The 20,157-nt window shown below is 42.9% G+C and overlaps 1 protein-coding gene across 13 annotated transcripts in view; it reads left to right on the forward strand.

Annotated features, from left to right (window-relative positions):
* Positions 1 to 20,157, forward strand: part of GRM4 (glutamate metabotropic receptor 4) — a 603,968-nt gene that overhangs the window by 417,587 nt on the left and 166,224 nt on the right. The gene's annotated exons all lie outside the window — the stretch shown is intronic.

Below are 20,157 nucleotides of genomic sequence, written 5' to 3' on the forward strand. Positions count from 1 at the left end.
ATATTTCAGGCTGGGGTAGCCAATGTGTTGCCCTCCAGATAGTTTGGATTATAACTTCCACTCAGCATGGCCAATGGTCAGGCATGGTGGGAGCTGTACTTCAAAATATTTGGAGAGCACTGTATTGGCTATTGCCTCAGGCAACACCAGTCTTATTTTCTTCTAGAGCATTGCTTGTGGGAGATTTGCATGTCTGCCATACATATAGATTGTTCCTCTATTTTTATTTTTATTTTTTAAAAAATGCTATAGAAACTAGCAATAGCAAGAAACAAAAAAGAATTTGCACACACACAAAAACTCAACCAGCAAGCCAAGTGTTGCTCCTTAAGCAATGAATCCAGCTGTTGGGGAAAAAAACTTGGCCTGCCCAAGATGCATGTGTTGAGCGTGCTATGCTTAAACCACTCCACTTAAGGAAAGGTGGACATGGTCAATTAAAAGCATAGAGCACATCTAGACATTTGGTAGAATATATTTCACCTCCCTCTGTTTTATTTTATTTATTTATTTTATTTATTAATTATTTTATTTATACCCCTTCCTTCCTGCCAGCAGGAGCCCAGGGCGGCAAACAGAAACACTAAAAACACTTTAAAACATCATAAAAAAAACCTTAAAATACATTAAAACAAAAACAAGGTTAAAAACATTTTAAAAAAACTTTAAAAACATCTTTTAAAAAGGGTTAAAATATTAAAAGACATATTAAAATCAATTCTAACACAGACACAGACTGGGATAGGTCTCAACTTAAAAGGCTTGTTGGAAGAGGAAAGTCTTCAAAAGGCACCAAAAAGATAGCAGAGATGGCGCCTGCCTAATATTTAAGGGGAGGGAATTCCACAGGGTAGGTGCCCCCAAGCTAAAGGTCCATTTCCTATATTGTACAGAATGAACCTCCTGATAAGATGGTATCTGCAGCAGGCCCTCACCTGCAGAGTGCAGTGATCGGCTGGGTAAATAAGGGGTAAGACGGTCTTTCAGGTATCCTGGTCCCGAGTTGTATAGGGCTTTGTACACCAAAACTAGAACCTTAAACTTGGCCCGGTAGCAAATGGGCAGCCAGTGCAGTTCTTTCAGCAGCAGGGTGACATGTTGGCGATGCCCTGCCCCAGTGAGCAGTCTCACCGCTGCATTTTGCACTAGCTGCAGCTTCTGGACCACCCTCAAGGGCAGCCCCACATAGAGCGCATTAAAGTAATCCAGCCTAGAGGTTACCAGTGTGTGGACAACAGTGGTCAGGCTATGCAAACTGAGACACTCCTCATGTCCACTAGAGACTATTCTGCAGAATAGTCAGTGCCATTATTCCACAATTGTTGTTTTAGTGTAAATTATGCAAAATGTTGCTGTACTTCACATATTAACAGAAGCAAAAGAGAATGATTCACTATAGGAAATTTACTAAAATTGCAAAGTAAATCAAACATATTTAAAGTGACTATCTGAACTATATCAGCTGTCTTAATATAGTTGCTTCCTTGCTGCTAAAACAAGATCAGCACAGCACATGTCTTGTTTCTGTTATTTGGGCTGATTGCAGAAATTGAATTGTATTGTTGGTTTTTTTTTTACTGTTGAATTGCTTCATGGGATGTTTCATGGGAAGAGTTTCATAAATGAAAATAAATAAAACACTGTAGCTTTCTGATGCTGCTGTACAAATGTCCCAGTCCTGCAGATTTTCCACACACTGTTGTTCTCCTGGTGTTGAACAAGTTACCAAATTACCAAGTTACCAAAGGAAGTTTGAGGAATTAAGCCTTGAAATGTAAAAGTCATCCAACTGCTTAGTCTTCTGCACAGGTGACACCCTGACATTAAATGCTTGCTTAAATTTAATGGATGATATCCTAACTGGGACCCTTTTGGGGCTAAGGCCTTGTTGAATGAAAACTGCTGATAATTACAATTCAGGTATGTGGAGAGAGATGAGGAAAGTGGTTCCCCGAAGAAAGGAGCTTGCCTGAAATTAGTGACAGGGGAATCTGTCAATTTCAGTTTCTCTCAGTTTCTCATACTTCCAATCTCAAATGCAGTTCTTCACATTTCCACACCAGTGTGTGAATTCAGCAGCATTTCAGTGCGAATTTCTTCTAATAGATACATTTTTGTATACGATTTTGCCTAATATTGCATAGCAGGTTTCCCGAATATAATGTATTTTTGTATATTATTTTCACTACCATGCATTTTTATGCACACTTTACCCTACTACATGCAGTTTTGTACACAGACCTCGGCTGGAGAACTGCACTGCAAAATTGGGAGAAATGTGATTTTCGAAGGATGGCTCTGTTTTACATATTATTTCAGAACGTGCACATTAGGTAGATTCACATTTAAATGGGAACTGAATCAAAATTCTACCCCATCCCTGCCTGAAACATATGGTAAAGGAAAAGAAGTAGCAAAAGTGTGCAGTGGAAAAAGAGAACCAAAGAAAAAAAATAAGCGATCATTAAAATTTTCTGTAAGACTGCTTGTACAACTGTGGATAAGCTGTCAACAGCTTCCACTTCCTGAAGTCCAGCCATAGCAGAATTATTCTTGGCAAGCAAACGGTGCTATCAGATTCAAAACTTCTATCATTTCTGAGCCTACCAGGTAGCTTGTCTGCTAGATCTACTGGGTTGGCTTCTTTGTTGTTGTTATGTGCCTTCAAGTTGATCACGACTTATGAATCAGTGACCTCCAATAGCATCTGTCATGAACTACCCTGTTCAGATCTTGTAAGTTCAGGTCTGTGGCTTCCTTGATGGAATCAATCCATCTCTTGTTTGGTCTTCCTCTTTTTCTACTCCCTTCTGTTTTTCCCAGCATTATTGTCTTCTCTAGTGAATCATGTCTTCTCATTATGTGTCCAAAGTATGATAACCTCCGTTTCATCATTTTAGCTTCTAGTGATAGCTCTGGTTTAATTTGTTCCAACACCCAATTATTTGTCTTTTTTGCAGTCCATGGTAAGCGCAAAGCTCTCCTCCAACATCACATGTCAAATGAGTTGATTTTTCTCTTATCCATTTTTTTCACTGTCCAACTGTCACATCCATACATAGAGATCGGGAATAGCATGGTCTGAATGATCCTGACTTTAGTGTTCAGTGATACATCTTTGCATCTGAGGACCTTTTCTAGTTCTCTCATAGCTGCCCTCCCCAGTCCTAGCCTTCTTCTGATTCAAATGGGAAAAGGGATGAAACAAATTAAAATATTCATCTTCCTGCCTGGCCTCAACTGTCACCGTGGGGGGAGGGGGGAAATGTCTTCTCCACCTTGCTCTATTTCTCTTCTCAAAACAGTGTTGTGCCTAAATGGGTTTTGTGTTAAGATATTAGTAATATCATTCAGAAATCCCCCTTCCTGATGCAGCAGCTGAGAGGCCATGAATAATGTACATTTGTCTGCATGAGGCAAATGGGCTGACAGTAAGGGAAGAGCCAACTATCATGGTCTGTCCTGATGGCTTCCCCACCACCTACCTAAACATTTCTGCTGTCATCACCATTGTGATCCTAGCCATTTGTAGTACCTGCCATCATGGACAGCAAGTGTGGTGTCATGATTAGAGCAGCCTTCCCCAACCTTGTGACCTCCAGATATTTTGGACTACAATTCCCACCAGTCCCAGCCACCATGGCCATTGTCTGAGTCCATACAGATGACCAAAGTACCACGGGGGGAGGGGGAATCTCAGCCATCTGTACCACTGGGTGAATGATGACTATATCACACATTATAAGATACAGAGAGGGGAGGGGATCTCAGACGACAGCCTCCAGCCTCCAGTAGCATCTTACCTTCTGTGCCACCAGCCCTCTGGATTGTCTACTCTCTGGCAGTTCCAGCCTGAAAAGATTCAGCTGACCTCCCAGCAAGTTTGCTGTCAGTGAAGTCCCCAAGCAAGACTTCTTCAACCTCACACCCTCTAGAAGTTTTTTTGCCAATGGTCAGGGATGATGGAAGTGGTAGCCAAAAACATATGAAGGGCACACAGTTGTGGAAAGCTGGATTAGAGTGTTGGATTAGAATTAGGGAGACCTGGCTTCAAATGTCCACTCATCAGTGAAGCTCACTGGGAGCTCTTGGACCAATCTCTATCTAATGTTTCTTGCAGGGTAATTATAAAAATTAAATGTGTGAGGAGGGAGGAGAGCCCTGAGCTCCTTTGAAAATGAGCAGGAAAATGATGACAACGACAGTGGTAATAACCACTGGGAGAGTGCTGTTGTAGTGGTGTCCTGCTTGCAGGCTTTCCATAGGCATCTGGTTGGTCATTATGAGAACAGGATGCTGGACTGGATGGTCCTTTGGTCTGATTCAGCAGGGCTCTTCATACGTTTTTATGTTAAAACAACTCCCACCCTTACAGTCTGTCCTTTCAGACAGAGTGTGTGGGATATACATTCCTTAAATATATATGTATATTAGTGTTGTGCCAAAATATTATCTCCACTTTCTTAAAAATTTTCTTCCTCTGTGAAGGAGACCTTCATTTTTCTGCCCCATTCTTTGCACACTCAAGAATTTCTTTAGAATTCTTTTAGAATTTTGCTTGGTGCAAGGTTTTGAGCTTACCTTATCATTGTGAAGTGCTCAGGGGAGGTGCATTTGTCTTTCTTTCCAGTAAACATTTCACCAGCACTCTGTCACCTCCATTCCTGATCTCCTAAAGCTCCATGGAAGGATAATGCCTTCCTTTGGAGCATGAAACCTGGGAAGCCTGCAGAGTGCAGATCATTAGTGAGATGATTTGTAGAATGAAAGGACACATGCAAACACCCCTCAATCACCTCAAAAGGAGAGTAAGCACATCAAAACCTCTCCACCCCACCCATGAGAATTTCACCAAAAAGTTTGCAATTGCACAACACAAATGTGTGCATGGATATCTATTCATCCAAACACACACAATCACCTCTTTTCTAAGTATTCCTTGGTTTTTCTTCACCTTCCCATGTTCTTCAAATATTTATAGACCACCTGCTAGATTCAAACCCTCTCAAGGTGGCTTCCGACATATACATTTAGAATATATAATCAATAATCAGTTATAACCATAAAATACCATAGCAATAACATTAACAATATGAGCTGACTTCCCCCTCTAGAGACCTCTTCCTTCACAGAACTGGTAGTCACAGTTTACATTCATCCTCTTATGAACAAGGCTGCAAACTGATCTATTCCTTAATCTTGATTCTTTTCCCCACAGAGCATGCAGGCTTGGCACATTGATTATTGTAAATAGCTGGGAAGTGTGTAATTTCCATTGAGAAAATGTGACCATTCCTCACCCAGTGTAATTCTACAGGGTGGCAGTGCACAATATTATGGCAAGTTTTTGCACTCTAAGCATTTGTTAAAGGAACGTGACTTCAATTCCAACACTTGCCCTCCTAATCAATTCTAGTGCTTACTTACCTGGCTTTTAGAGGAAGATTTTATTCTTCTTTTTCTTTAAAAAGCCTGCTTAGAAAAAGCCAAAGAAACTGATCTTGGTGACATTGGCAGATGGCAGTAATAGTCATTGTCCAGAATCCACCCACAGAATTAATTTCATCAACTGGAGACAATGAATAAATATTCTGTATAGTACAGTATGAATTCTGTACTTACGATGTGCACTATTGAACTTTATTGGGTTGCCTGAACTCGGCTCATCATAAAAGTTGCTTGAATGATTCTGGGTTCTGCCGAGATCCGAACATCCAAGTTGTAATGATGCTCAATAAGCTTGCCATGTTCGCTAGAACTGTCCTGAATAATTTGCATTGTAAATAATTCAACAGATTCATAAAACTTATCCCCTGTGAAGAAACAGTGTGTCTGAGTCCCAGAAATGAAATAGCAGGGGTACTTGGAATTTGAGATTGAGGATGCCCACTGTTTTTTATCCTAATCCATTTATAAGCAATAGGTCTAAATGGATTATGACTGATCCATTTCTCTGCCCTTTACTACATAAATGATGGATATGGCCAAAAATGTAAATTCTCCATCTCTGCTGATTAGACCCCTACCTGGTGTGGTTGGAAGCAACCACCTGGTGTCAGACTAACCAAGATTCAGGTTCACACATGTATCTAAATGGCAGTTCCCAACATTTTCTTACACTGAAACATGATAGAAAGTAGAAACTAGGATGTGCTATGCAGTTAGGAACAGGCTCTATTCTCATTGGCAGGAAGTCATGAAGAGCTAAAGAGAAGATTTAGCCTCACTCCTTTACTTTCTCTTATATATGACTGTCATTCATTCCTAGTGAGAACGTCAAACATGGCACTGGGGGACCCTGCTGTAGTGACGGCAAACCTCAAGTGGCTTGGCCCTCACTGACAGGGACAGTGCACTGGGGTGCAGTGCATCTGTAGCCATGGAGCATGCAGAGATGCACTGTATCCCTAGGTTCCTTGCAGTCTACAAGCCTCCCCTCCACACACAATCATACCATTACTATACCCTGAGGTCCTGTGGTATATCAATTAATTAATTAATTAAATAAATAAATAAACAAATATTTGTCATAATGATGGGCAAGTTGGTTGTGTCAAATAGCCATCATGTGGTCAGTGATAGGCAGAGCCAACCAAATGCATTTTGCTGCCTGAGACAAAGGACAAGATACCACCACCACTGCCACATTCCATATACAGATTCTAACTGTACTGGCTGTTGCATCTTACTCTGGCCATGAGATTGCATCCTCCACTGCGTAGTTGAGGGGATGTTTGACTGGCCTATGGCACACATGTCTCTGATCTCCCAAAGAGGGGAATGGCTGGGCAGGGAGGGGGTACAGCTGCTGCTCCTGTGCATCTGCCCTCAGAGGCAGTTGTCTCACTTTGCCCAATGGTAGGGCTGGTCCTGGTGATAGACAGTTTGATAAGCTCTCAGTTTAGTTTCCCTCACAGGATTTCCTGATGTGATAAGAGGCAGTGATCCATGATAACTGATAATGTGATCATCAATGATGGCAATTTCACAAGTTCACATTGTTAGGTGATAACTGAAGTTATGTTTACTTCATAGCATCATCAAACCTTCAATCTTCAGAAATGTACTCTGATGAGAAACAGACAGAAGGAGTTGCTGGCAGTGAATGGCCAGGGTGTTCTGTTAAATATCCAAATGAGTACCTAGAAAGCTGGTGTCTCCCATTCCTTTTGACATGCAAAAGGCCCTTTGGCCAACTGAGAACCACGTCAGGATAACAGAATAATTCAGAACTCTTATATAGTTATGTTAACTTATCTCAAAGAGAGACAGCAGCAGAAGAGATGCATAAAAGGTCTTTTTATGGTTGCCATTCAATTCTTGTGGCTGGCAGAAGCTAAGAAACCCTCCCCCCACAGATATGCCCTCCTTGTGCTTGGCTTCTTAGAAACTTCCCAAAAGCCTCTCTATATGGAATAAAAAAAAGTTACATTATATTGCTATACTTTCTCCATATTTCAAAGTAGATCACTTGCTTCAATTCTAAAGAAGGATGACTCATTTCAGAACAAGAGTGTTTCAAGCCCTGTCCACCCAGCATCCTTGGAGTTATTTCTAAGCACAGCTAAGGATGGGCACAAATTAGCAGGTCTCAGCCTTAAATGAGAGAATTCTGTCCTGTAGGGTCAGGAGTCTATGGCAACTTGATTACCCACTGTGAGCCTTTATAAAGATGGGGACTTTTTGTGTGTGTGCAAAGTCTGGATTATTATTAGCTATCAAGCCATTAAAAATTCTATGAAGCAGAATTGAATAGAACCCTGCCAGAATAGTTTATAGTAACCCAAAAGGAAGAAAGAACAAAGTTTAGGTACGCTTACACTGGTATGGCCGCTGATGGACATGATGGCTCGATTGTCAAGAACTCACTTTTGTTGTCAGATGACTTGTGCTCATCATTTTTGCATGAGGTTGCAATTCACAATGCTTTTCAATGGTTTTGCATTAGCTGCAGAGCCAGTTCTAAAGGGTGGCCAGGCGGGGCACTGGCCAGATGGCCCCTGGAGCTACAGGGGGCCCCTCAGCTGCCCATCCGCTCCCCTTCCGTGATCCGCGCCCCCCCATGCACCCCCACCCCCACCTACCTGTCTGCGGTCTTTTACCATTGCCCTTAACGAAGATGGCAGCCACGGTTTCCCTACGGTACTGAAGCCCCTGCTGCCATCTTAGTTGATGGCAGAGATGCGCGCGCGTAGCACACATGTGTGCCATCAACAAAGATGGCGGTGGAGGCGTCATCCCCTTAGGGAAACCGTGGCCACCATCTTTGTTAAGGGCAATGGTAAAAGACAGCAGACAGGTAGGTGGGAGTGTGGAGGGCCCCCGTGTGCGTGCGTGTGCATGTGTGCATGCGCACGCGTGCACACACACACACACACTGGGGCCCAGGGCAAGCTGATGCCCAAGGGCCCCGGCATTCCTGGAGCCGGCCCTGATTAGCTGCAAGTCATAGTTAAGCCTTTGAGTGATGAAAAATCAGTTGATGTAAACAGATGTGTAGACTAACTCTTATCCAAACAGATCTAGAATAATAATAGAGGGGTGCTGAAGACCATTAAAGGCAGAGGATGGCACATTTCTGTATAAACGTCAGACTTGTATGTTCTTTCTCCCATGTGGTTGTGATGGGAAATCTGGAAGATCAACTGTAGTTTGTTGTATTGTCTGATGTGACAAACTCTGGTTAACATTAGCTGTGGTTAACCTCCAGGCTCAAGCCATGCATTGTGAAGCTGGCTTGTTTAAACTAATCACAGTTAGTCTTCACTTCAGTTCCCTGGTATATGTAATGTCCTCCGCCTCAGGGCACAGTGCTGGTGGAGGAGAACTCTGATTCAGATGATGTACCAGTTACCCCAGTCAAGAGGGAACCCTCAGCACTCCATTGTACATTGCTCTGGCCTGAGGACTTGTTTCTTCTATCATTCTCTGATGTTCCCTTGCAGCCTCTCCTGCTCCGCCACCACAGGAATAGACTACTTTAAATATGACAAACAGCTCACCTATGGCAGCAGAGCCACTAGAAGGTCAAGCTCTGCTATCCTTTTAAAGGCTTCAGATAACTCCAAGCATTTGTTGAGACAACATCTTCACAAACATAGCTAGCAGGGCCCACTTGGAGGAGCTGAGGGCTTTGCCATGCCTTGCCTTGGACCTGACCCTGGAAGAGGCTCTGGTATTCTTTACTACTTCCCCTGCAGACCCTAAGCCCTCTCAGAACAGGATAGTCAAGATGGCTTGGGAAACTGTGGAAACTAACAGCAAAAATGAGAGCTTGTTAAGTGTATCAGCTGCTCAAGAGAAAGAGGGAAGAAGGGAGCACATGAGCCTGGGACCTGCTGCACTTCATGCATGGCATATCATGATGTGAGGATGTTGCCGCTGTTGGCAATAGTTACAGAAGTTGAATATAACTGCAAATGAAGTTCCAAAATGGGCAGCAGGTGCTAAAAATTATCATCTATCTATAGAAACAGAATTTAGAATTTCTTCCTTTACTTTGTCTCTAGGCATAGAAAGCTGCCTAATAGTCATATGATTAGCCCATTTAGTCCAGTTTTTACAGTGACTAGCAACAGCTCTCCAAAGTTTCAGACAGCAGTCTTTCCCAATTCCATCTGAACCTGGGACTTTCTGCATGCAAGACATCTGCTCTACAACTGAGCTACAGCCTTTTTCTCACACACCTTCTGTTAATAGAATTACTTATTCTGTGCAGAATCTTTGTACAGGATCTATGCCTGAATAATATGTAAGGGTGAAATCTCTCCAAGTTAGTTCAACAAGGTTCCTCATAATGAGCTGTCTGGAAGAAAGGTTATCATGAGGTGGAACCTAGCTGGAGGAATGTAATCATGAGCTGTGTCGAAGGGTTCCAACAGAATGGATGGGTGTATTAAATTTTCCCCAGCTTCTTTATTAAATGACCTGGAATTAAAAGTAAACATCAAGCAAATTAAGTTTGCAAATGATATTCAACCTAATGCTATTGCAAGGACCAGAAATAATGCAAAATTAGCCTGGGAGCAACACATGAGAGAAGGAAATAACTGAGAACCAACATAAGATTTCTAGAATTAATTGAGAGGGGATTTTGAAAAACAAGGAAAAAATTTAATTAGGTTGCATTTCCATAATTACAGAAATCACATTTCTTATGCTAAATGCCCACCTCTTTTGGGTGTCCATAATTCATCATAGCAGGTACATTTCCCATTTACTCTCCATATATATGTAGCCCTCTGAATTAGGCCTTCAACAATCCAGAAGATATATTGAGTCTGCTACATATGAAAGAGCCTTAGCCAGACCATTGGCCCATCTAACTCAGCATTGTCTATACCAGGGGTGGGGAACCTGTGGCCCTCCAAATGTTGTTGGATTCCAGCTCCCATCAATCCCAGCCAGGATGGCTAATGATGAGGGATGATTTGGATTAAGAGTCCAACAGTATCTGAAGGGCCTAGGTTTTCCATCCCTGGTGTAGACTGATTGGCAGGGACTATCCAGTGTTTCAAATAGGAATCTTTCCCAACCCCACCAACAGATCCTGGGGATTGAGCCAGGGACCATCTATATACAAAATAAAGGAACTACGACTGAGCAACAGTACCTGGGCATTCTGGTCTTTGCCTAAGGCAAGAGAGAACTAGGGGAGCCAATTACACTTTTGCCACAAAAAGAGGAGGGTCACAAAAAAAGAGGACACAAAGGACAGGTATTTCCATATGGTAGCTTATATGTATAAAAGCAACTTTAGGAAAAACTACTAAAGAGAAACGCAAAGCATCTCATTATGAACGCTAGGGCCAGGTGACCTGTGTGCCTGTTCAGTCTGCTGTTCCAGTGTTAACTGTTGAATGGCAACTTCCAGGCATCTGTTTTCCATTCTTATGGTTCTTAATCTTTAAACCAGACTTGGGTCAGACTGCCCTTCAAATAGAGAACTCCTTCAATACAGGCTGCCCTCTTATAGTGCTTCCAATAGAGGATTGTCCTCTGTAAAGTAGGACACATACTTACTACAGGCAGAGCTGGATGGCTTTTCATCACAAAAAAAATCCATGAGAGAAGTCAGCTGTTCATTTAATGACTGAAAAACCAGTTAAGAAAGGTAGCCCTTTCCTGGGTGCCACCATTCACAGAACATAGGCAGGTGGTAACCAGATAAATTCTCTTCTCTAGGGTGGCACCTTGCTACCACAGAGGAAGGGCCTTACGTCAGGGATAGAGCATCTGCCCTGTATGCAGAAAGTCCCAAGTTCAGTCCCGGCATGTCCACCTAAGACTGTTTTACCATAAATCTTTTGCTGGCAAACAGTTCTTTTAAACAGGTAGGGAATGAAATGTAACACCAGCTGTGCCAATTAACACAGTTTATTCATGAGATCGGGGTGGGCCTTAGGATAAATAGTGTCCTGGGTGAGGAGTGCCTTTGGGTCCCAGTGCAGGTGTGATGTTGGGGGCCCGGCTGCTGCCCCTACATTACATTACATAAAACATTACATTACATGTGTACAAAGCTCATGCATGTGTGCATACTCATGCATGTGTATACAAAACTGGGGGCCACATGTGAGAATTATTGCATGCACAGACTAAATTCCTGCAGTTCCTCCTTGCCCTGGAACCAAGCAGAATAATAGATGTGCATCATTTTTTCTTACATAGGGATAAGGGAATAGAGATAAGGTTGTGGTTCTCCTGAGTACCCCCTTCAAATTCCAAATCCTTTCTGGTAGAGCTTCTTTCAGTTTCCTGGGACTCAGTCTCACAGTTCTTCCAGATGTGGCCTGCTACTGGCCTTCTCCACTACTAACTCAGGAAGGATTCCTCCCTGAAGGCCTGGCCTCATACCATTCCTGCGACTTTCCCTGTGGTAACTGCCACAGAAAATTACTCTCCAGTGGCACCTTGCCTGGAAATCTTAAGTGGTGTTCACTCACTACTTGAACTCTTTCCCCAGTGAGCCTGGAGTTTTTTCTGTGACAAGAACAGGCCACCTACTCTGCCTCAGAATCCCTCCTTGAAGCCTTTCCTGTTCCTTCTTACAAGAAACTCTGTAACCTGGGCCAATTATAAGCCTTATCTCTATTGCTCTGACATTTTTTTTTACCTTATCATGATTCGTTTGGACTGCCTTACACTTGGCCTGCAGGCCTCTCCTTTCCAGCCTCCCAAGCATATATTTTATAGCCTATGCCTCATATTAGAACATCTATTCTATTTTATACACATCTATTTTATATTTGTTGTTGTTGTGTGCCTTCAAGTTGATTACTACTTATGGCGACCCTATGAATCAGTGACCTCCAAGAGCATCTGTCATGTAAAATATTTACTTCATCATGGACGGGGAGAGTTCCCTTTATGTCACAATTACATGTTGAGATACAGTGTCATCTTATAATCTAATATACCATTTCTTCCTTTAATGAAAACTTTAAACAAAATACCAAGAATTCTGATGAGCAATGTGGCAGGGTCAGGGCAGCGGCCAATAGTATACACAGGAACTGAGGCAGGGGGCTCCTTGCTTTTGGGGGACCTGGGTCAAATTGCTCCAGTTGCCCCCCCCCCCCCCAGCAGCCCTGTAGCATTACCCAGTTGTATGGTTTGTGCAGGACTGCAAAACATAACAGTGTAGCATGTCACTCCCAGGCTTTTCCCCAGCAATGCCTGTTAAAAGGGTCCAGAGCAAGCAACTTCTTATTTGCTGCTCTGCTTTCAGTACATTCTTACTCCAGCTCTAGGATCCTAAAGAAGACTCTGTCACGTGGTGTAGGTGGCTTTCAGAGGATGACTCTCATGGAGTTGTTGGCCAAATGGAGTAGCAGGCCTATATTTTTAATTATGTTCAGCATACACAAAAAAATTTCAAGACACACACAAAATGGCTCATGCGTCAAGCCCTCTTCCCTGAGCTCCAACATGCCCTCCTCAGCTATCACAGGTTTTACTTTTTAATATTTGTTTTGTTTTGTAGCAGTTCCTATCTTTTGGTAAGCATTCTTTATTTTAAAATGTCCATTATTTTTATCTGTAAAATAATAAAGAAAAGTTGTAAATAACAAAGGTATTCAGCTGACCTCTTACAGCTTATGGCTTTAGTTTTATTATTTATATAGTGCTTATAGTGTTTGTAATATTTGAAGTGGTAAGTGCTTGGTAACATTGTCTCAAAGTACAGCTGTGTTCCATTGATTTTTACTTAGCACAAGTGTCATCAAAGTGGAAATTGAGGAAGAAACATACCTTAAAACTAATTGAAGGAATATCATTTTTGTATTTAATACCCAAACCACTTGGAGAACCCAGAGCTTGGAAGATTACTTTTAAAAAGTAATAAATTACAGTTACTATTACATGGCCCCAAAAAGTAGGAATTACCGTTACAATTGCTCTGAAAGTAACTGAATTACTGAAATGTAATTGTAGTGATTACTTTTGACTACAATTACATTTCAGTTACTTTTTAAAAAAAAACACCTACAAGGTCCTGGCCTTGGCTGCTGCACATCTAAGTAGCCTAAAACAACATTAAAAATAAACATACACGTACAGAGGTAGTAGAATAATTATTTGTATCCATGATTGCAATGGTGGTCTCTCCACTGGTAGGGAGGTGGGGAGGGAGGCAGAGGCCACTACTCAGATCTTTGCATGTCAAACCAAGTGCACCCCCCCTCAGCCAGCCAGCAAGCATAATCTCTCTCACTTAACCACCTCCCGAACCCTGCCCTGCCACCAACTAAGGGGCACTCACCCAAGCAAACATTTTTCCCGAGATGCAAAAAAGTTAAAATACTGCAAATGCAGCACAGTAGCCAGACAGGGTTGTAAGAAGCCACTTTGTGTGCCAAATGAAAACACAGTATTCTCTCTCTCTCTCTCTCTCTCTCTCTCTCTCTCACACACACACACACACACACACACACACACATGTGTCATCTTTCACTTCCACAGTTCTTTATCTCCATTCTGTTGCTTCCTCCTCCTTCTTTACTCATGTTCTTGCCCTCCGGCTCCTTTTTCCCTCTACTCCATTCTTCACCACCACCATCCATTTTTTTAAACAATTGTTTTCTCCCTTCTACCCTGTCTCACTCTCCACCTCCTCCCTCATCGCCTCCTCCCCACCCACAGAGCATGAGGGAAGAGCACTGCTGCACAGAAGCCCAGTTTGAGGCACATGTTTTTCATCCACAAATCAGAGGAGCAGAAGACTTCCCCTGCTTCCCCCCCAAAGTAATGCCGAAAAGTAATGCTGGAAATATTACAATTACTCCAGAAAAGTAATAAAATTTCTCCTATTTCTATTACAATCAAAACATAAAGGAATTACCCACTCGTTCCTCAAAAAAGTAATGAATTACTTCCAAGCTCTGGAAGAACCTTGAAAGAAAGGTTACAGATACTTGCTTTTTGCAAACCTAGCTCAATGCAGACAGGACATTCAAAAAAACTCAGCTAGGCACCCCCCTTAGCTCAGTGCCCTGGGCAGCCATCCAGCTCTCCTACCCCTAGGGCTAGCCCTGCATGAGATAACAGAATAACAGAGCAACGAAGCACTTACAGAGTTATTTTTGTTCTTATGTGATTTCAAGTCGATCACGACTTATGGTGACCCTATGAATCAGCAACCTCCAGTAGCATCTGTTGTGAACCACCCTGTTCAGATCTTGTAAGTTCAGGTCTGTGGCTTCCTTTATGGCATCAACCCATCTCTTGTTTGGCCTTCCTCTTTTTCTACTCCCTTCTGTTTTCCCCAGCATTATTGTCGTTTCTAGTGAATTGTGTCTTCTCATGATGTATCCAAAGTATGATAACCTCAGTTTCATCATTTTAGCTTCTAGTGATAGGTCTGGTTTAATTTGTTCTAACATCCAATTATTCGTCTTTTTTGCAGTCCATGGTGAGCGCAAAGCTCTCCTCCAACACCACATTTCGAATGAGTTGGTTTTTTTCTTTTCCACTTTTTTCACTGTCCAACTTTCACATCAATACATAGAGATCATGAATACCATGGTCTGAATGATCCTGACTTTAGTGTTCAGTGATACATCTTTGCATTTGAGGACCTTTTCTAGTTCTCTCATAGCTGCCCTCCCCAGTCCTAGCCTTCTTATTTATTTATTTATTAGATTTATATCCCACCCTTCCTCCCAGTAGGAGCCCAGGGCTAACAGGCCACATATATACAACCTGATTCAGCTACTGGGAGATTCCTATCCTAGATCTTATCAGTAGACGTTCCTGGGTCTTCAGTTACAATTTCCCTCCTGTCTTAATGTACACATGTGGAGTCTCATTAACGTACATGCTTAAGGTCTTAATGTACATGTGTGGAGTCTCATTCAAGCAGCAGACTCTATTGCATATATAGTGTGGGCCATATCACACAGCTAAGTCCTTCCCCTTCGCTGTAAGCTTATAGGCTGTCTTCATTTCCCAGGGGCTGGCCTTCTCCCCTATAGGTTGCTTCAAAGAGGTTTGCCCAGCCAGTCAGGATAAGTCATGTGCCATCCTTGTGGCAGTCAGCTGGCTAGTCAGCTGCCTGCTGCATGAGTCAGCCTGGCAGCCAATTGGTACAGCAGCCATGCCTCATTTGCACTTCATTGGTCCTACCAATGCTTGTGCCATCAATCATGAGTCATCCCTGAATGACTTGCAGAGGAAACTCCCTATATGGGCTTTCTGGGCACATCCCTTATATGGATCTTCCTGCTGGATGTTTTACACTAACCTATGCCCCCCCTCCTATGACATCATGTGACATCTTTCATTCTTACACAGAATTAAGTCTTTACAGGTTACAGCTTTAAGGCTTCTTCTATTTCAATGGCATATGCTTGCTTTGTATAAAAACATATTATTAAGCAGTTTCAGACACTCATAGGTTCCAGATAGGGCATTAAAGAGATAAATTGCTGGGTTCCACTTATCTCCTTGAGATAGAATCCATTTTCCAATACAGACTGGGAGATACTCCTGCCTGAAATCCTGGAGAGTCGCTGCTAGTCAGTGTAGACAATACTGAGCTAGGTGGACCAATGGTCTGACTCATTGTAAGGCAGCTTCCTATGTTCCAAGACTCTCCCAGGGTGGCTTGACTGTAGTCTAGTTCGATGAGCTTTAGGCGCCTAGCCAAGATCTTTGAATTTGCCTAGGCTTTTAATGATTAGTTGTCTTTTATGGATGTCCAGGCTTTATTTACTGTTACTCCTACTGCTGTATTGTTTATTTGTTCTTGGTTGGTTGGTTTTTGGAAGAGATTGGATTTTACATTGTTGTTACATTGCAACTGGTTCACAACCAGTGTCAGATGAGATTATATTCCCTCTAAAGAAACAAGGGCACAGTACTTCTGGACCCGATATTATCTATTAAGGCACAGATGACCTTAATGACTATGAATGCCAACTTAGGCTGTTTCCCTAACTCTGGCCCTATCTGAAGAAAGTAGAGCAGGTCTCTATACCCATGTACTAATTACATCCAGACTAAAATCCTGCAATCCTCTATGTGTTTAGGGGTGCCTTTAATTATAGTCTTGAGACTTCAGCTGGTGTAAAATTTAGTTGCCAGAATACTTGTAGGGGCAAGGCAATTTGATCACCTCACATCAGTTTTGCATCAGTTCCATTCATTACCTATTATTCATTTCTGGGCTTTGTTTAAAGTCCTAGTCTTACCCTTTCAAGCCCTGAAAGGTTTTGGAGTAGTTATATGAAAGACTGCCTATACCCATATGAACCTGCCCAGGCTCTAAGATGAGGCTCAAAGGTCTGTGTGGCCTATCACCACTAAGGTTGATCAGGTTGACAGGTACTGGGCACAAACCTTTTCAGTGATGGTGCCACATTTGTGTAATTCCCTCCCCTGAAAACTCTGCTTGGCTCCTTCTTTTGTGGCCTTTAAGTGGCTTAAAAAATTCTGTCAAGCTTTTGTTATTGATTTGTTGCTGGCCTCCTATATAGGCTTTACTTTGATGATGTTTTGATTGTGTTTGTTCAATTATTTTTTAAAAAATATTTTATGTAAGCAGCTTTGTATTGTACATCAAGCAAACAGGTTATTCTTATATGCTGCCTTGAGAATCTGTTAATTGTAATACAGCTTATAAATCATTTAAATAAATAAATAAATTCCATACCTTAACTAATATGTAGCAATAAAAAATACAACCTGAAAAAATAAAATAAAGCTGATTTAATACAAGTCAAATAGCCTAAGATCATGGTATCAGCTACAGCAGAACCCAAGGCCAAATTCTAACTTCCACACTCAATATGTTCGCTTCAGAATTCTCATAACAGTGTCTAGTCCCAGTATTGCCCACAGTACAAGTACGTTGCAGTTATGAGATTTCATCTGAACATAAGTGTATCAAGGATTGTAGCCTAAGAAACACTATAGGCTATATTTTCTACTTCCATTAGTGTAGTTGAGTTGTTTGGCATCTGTGAGTATTGAATTCATGAAAGGGCTCTCTAGGATGTGCCTCACTAGCCCTGCCCCCTAGACACTGACACGCACGTTGGCCCTGTCCTCTGGCCAACACATACTCAGCATCAACCTAATACAGATACAGATACTTGTCTATCCAGAAAGTGTAGCCCTTTTTGAGCCAAGGTGCTTGTGAGAGTACCTCCAATATGGTGGTGGAATAGTGCTCTCTCTGACACCAACTGAGGATATCCTCCTCGCTCTCAAACATGCTGTCAAAGGCAAAGAGCTGTGAAGATTCTACTTTGCCTTCCTCCCAGCATCATCAGCAACAAATTTTGACACCCTCCAGCTCCAGCCTCTGCCAGAAATGTGCCTGAAGATTTACGAGCTGGAAGGAGGGAGGTTTTGCTCCAAGCTCCTGCCTCCAGTGGTCAGGGGTCAAAAAGAATTTTGCACCCTCTCTTCTGCAACACTGCAGCTGTATATTAGCTAAAGCTCAGGAGACGCACATTAGTCCAGGAAATGTGACTGGATGTGTTGTTGGGCTATAAATTTCAAAGGAGTGGAGGGAAATGAATAGGAGAATGAAAGGCAAGGTGGATTTAGATTTCAGAGACTGTTAACAAAGTGTTCCTGTCAGCATGCTTCTGGGTTATTAAAGACTGCACCAAGCCCGATGCCTTCAGCACAGGCTGATGAGATAAGCAGCACAGGAGGAGACAGCAGCCGCAGCCATTGTCCAGGCAAAATACTGTCAGAAAACTTCCATGCTGCTGCTGCTGCTTCTGCTTTCTGGGGGAGAGTTTTACTAATGGCCAAATAAATCCAGCCAACCTGCATATTAAGGATAAAGTATACATAATCTGAAAGACTTCCAGAAGGGTAGCTGTGTGTTAGTTTGCTGCAGCAAAAGCAGCAAAGAACTTTGAGGATTAAGAAATGCATTATTAAGACTAATAACTGTTATTATGGCATAAGCCAACTTTGGCCAAGCTGGTCCCCTCCAGATGCTTTGGATTACAACTCCCATCAGCCCCAGTCAGCATGCTGCAGCCCCATGTCTTCTGGGAAGGAGTTCTAGGTGCAAGGGAGCCAGTGTGACGTAAGAGAAAAACAATAGAGTGTGTAGCCTTTTCTATTTGTGTAGGCTCCCCATGCGATCTCGAACCCTGATCCTCTGGGGTTTGAAATCATCCAGACAGCTGACGTAAGTTGAGAAGGCTCCTCACTACAGGAGTTCAGCCCCCCAATGGCTGGAGTGTTGCAGGAGCAGCGGCAGTGATGCAAGGGAGTGGGCAGATCAGGGAATCCACACATACACACATGAAAATGTCTATAGAGGATTCATGTACAAGTGCCTGCTGGATGTGACAGCTAAATGGTACTTAGAAACTGTATAACTCTGGATTCTACCAAATGCAGGGAACAGAAAACAAGGGAGGGGTCTGCCTGTAAGCTTTCCAGAGGCAGCTAGGTGGAAACAATGCTGGATTAGGTGCATGGATCTGCCCTGTGGAGGCTAGTGGCTCCAATGTCAGTGGACCAGTGAATCCACTTTGGGGTTTAGTCCGAATTTTCAAGGAGTTGTCCCAGCCCTTGACATCAGAGCCACCAGCCTCCACTGTGTCTGCCCATCCAGCAGGTCTCTCCTAGAACAGGAAGTACACAGGGCTGGTTCTAAAGGGCGGCCAGGTGGGGCACTGGCCCGACGGCCCCTGGAGCTACAGGGGGCTCCTCAGCTGCCCCTCCACTCCCCTTCCGCAATCCAGAGCCCCCCCACGCGGCCCCCACCCCCACCTACCTGTCTGCTGTCTTTTACCATTCCCCTTAACGAAGATGGCGGTCGCCATTTCCCTAAGGTACTGAAGCCCCTGCCGCCATCTTAGTTGATGGCAGAGATGCGCATGCGTAGCATGCACGTGTGCCATCAACAAAGATGGTGGCGGAGGCGTCATCCCCTTAGGGAAACTGTGGCCGCCATCTTCGTTAAGGGCAATGGTAAATGCACGCACGCACGTGTGCACACACACACAGGCCGGGGCCCAGAGCAAGCTGATGCCCAAGGGCCCCGGCATTCCTGGAGCCGGCCCTGGAAGTACAGGCTTGTTTTTTGGCTGGCAATTCCTCCTGGAATAATTTCCTGAAAGAAACTCCTTGTAGACAAGCCAGCAGCATCTACTGAGAAGGACAGACAAGAGGAGACAGGGTACAGGCATAGCTACCTATAAAAGTTCTGCCATGCTGTTGGCCTAAGTATCCACATGTGAACCAAAGTGAGGAAATGTCGAAGTTCAACTGATTTTACTGCAGCCTTCCCCAACCTAGTACCCTACAGCTCCTGCCATCCCTGACCACTGGATATGTTAGCTGGGTTGACAGAAGCTGGAGTCCAACATTCATTTGTTCATTCATCATTTTATTTGTATGCCGCCTTTCCAAAAAACAATTGTGCTCAAGGTGGCTGACAACAAAGTGAACAGAAAATGGAAATGGACTGCCTTCAAGGATTCCGACTTATGGCAACCCTATCAATAGGGTTTTCATGGAAACACATCTCAAAAACAATGACAAAAACAATATCCTAATAACAAAAAATAATAAAACAGTAACATAACAACAAATATAACAGCAAGCAAAACAACTTTTCAATATTATGAACATAATAAAACAATTTTTAAAAACAAAGAAATAACCATTAACCCACCC

This window comes from Rhineura floridana, chromosome 6 (genome assembly GCF_030035675.1).
Source record: "Rhineura floridana isolate rRhiFlo1 chromosome 6, rRhiFlo1.hap2, whole genome shotgun sequence".
In the NCBI taxonomy this organism is placed as follows: Eukaryota; Metazoa; Chordata; class Lepidosauria; order Squamata; family Rhineuridae; genus Rhineura; species Rhineura floridana.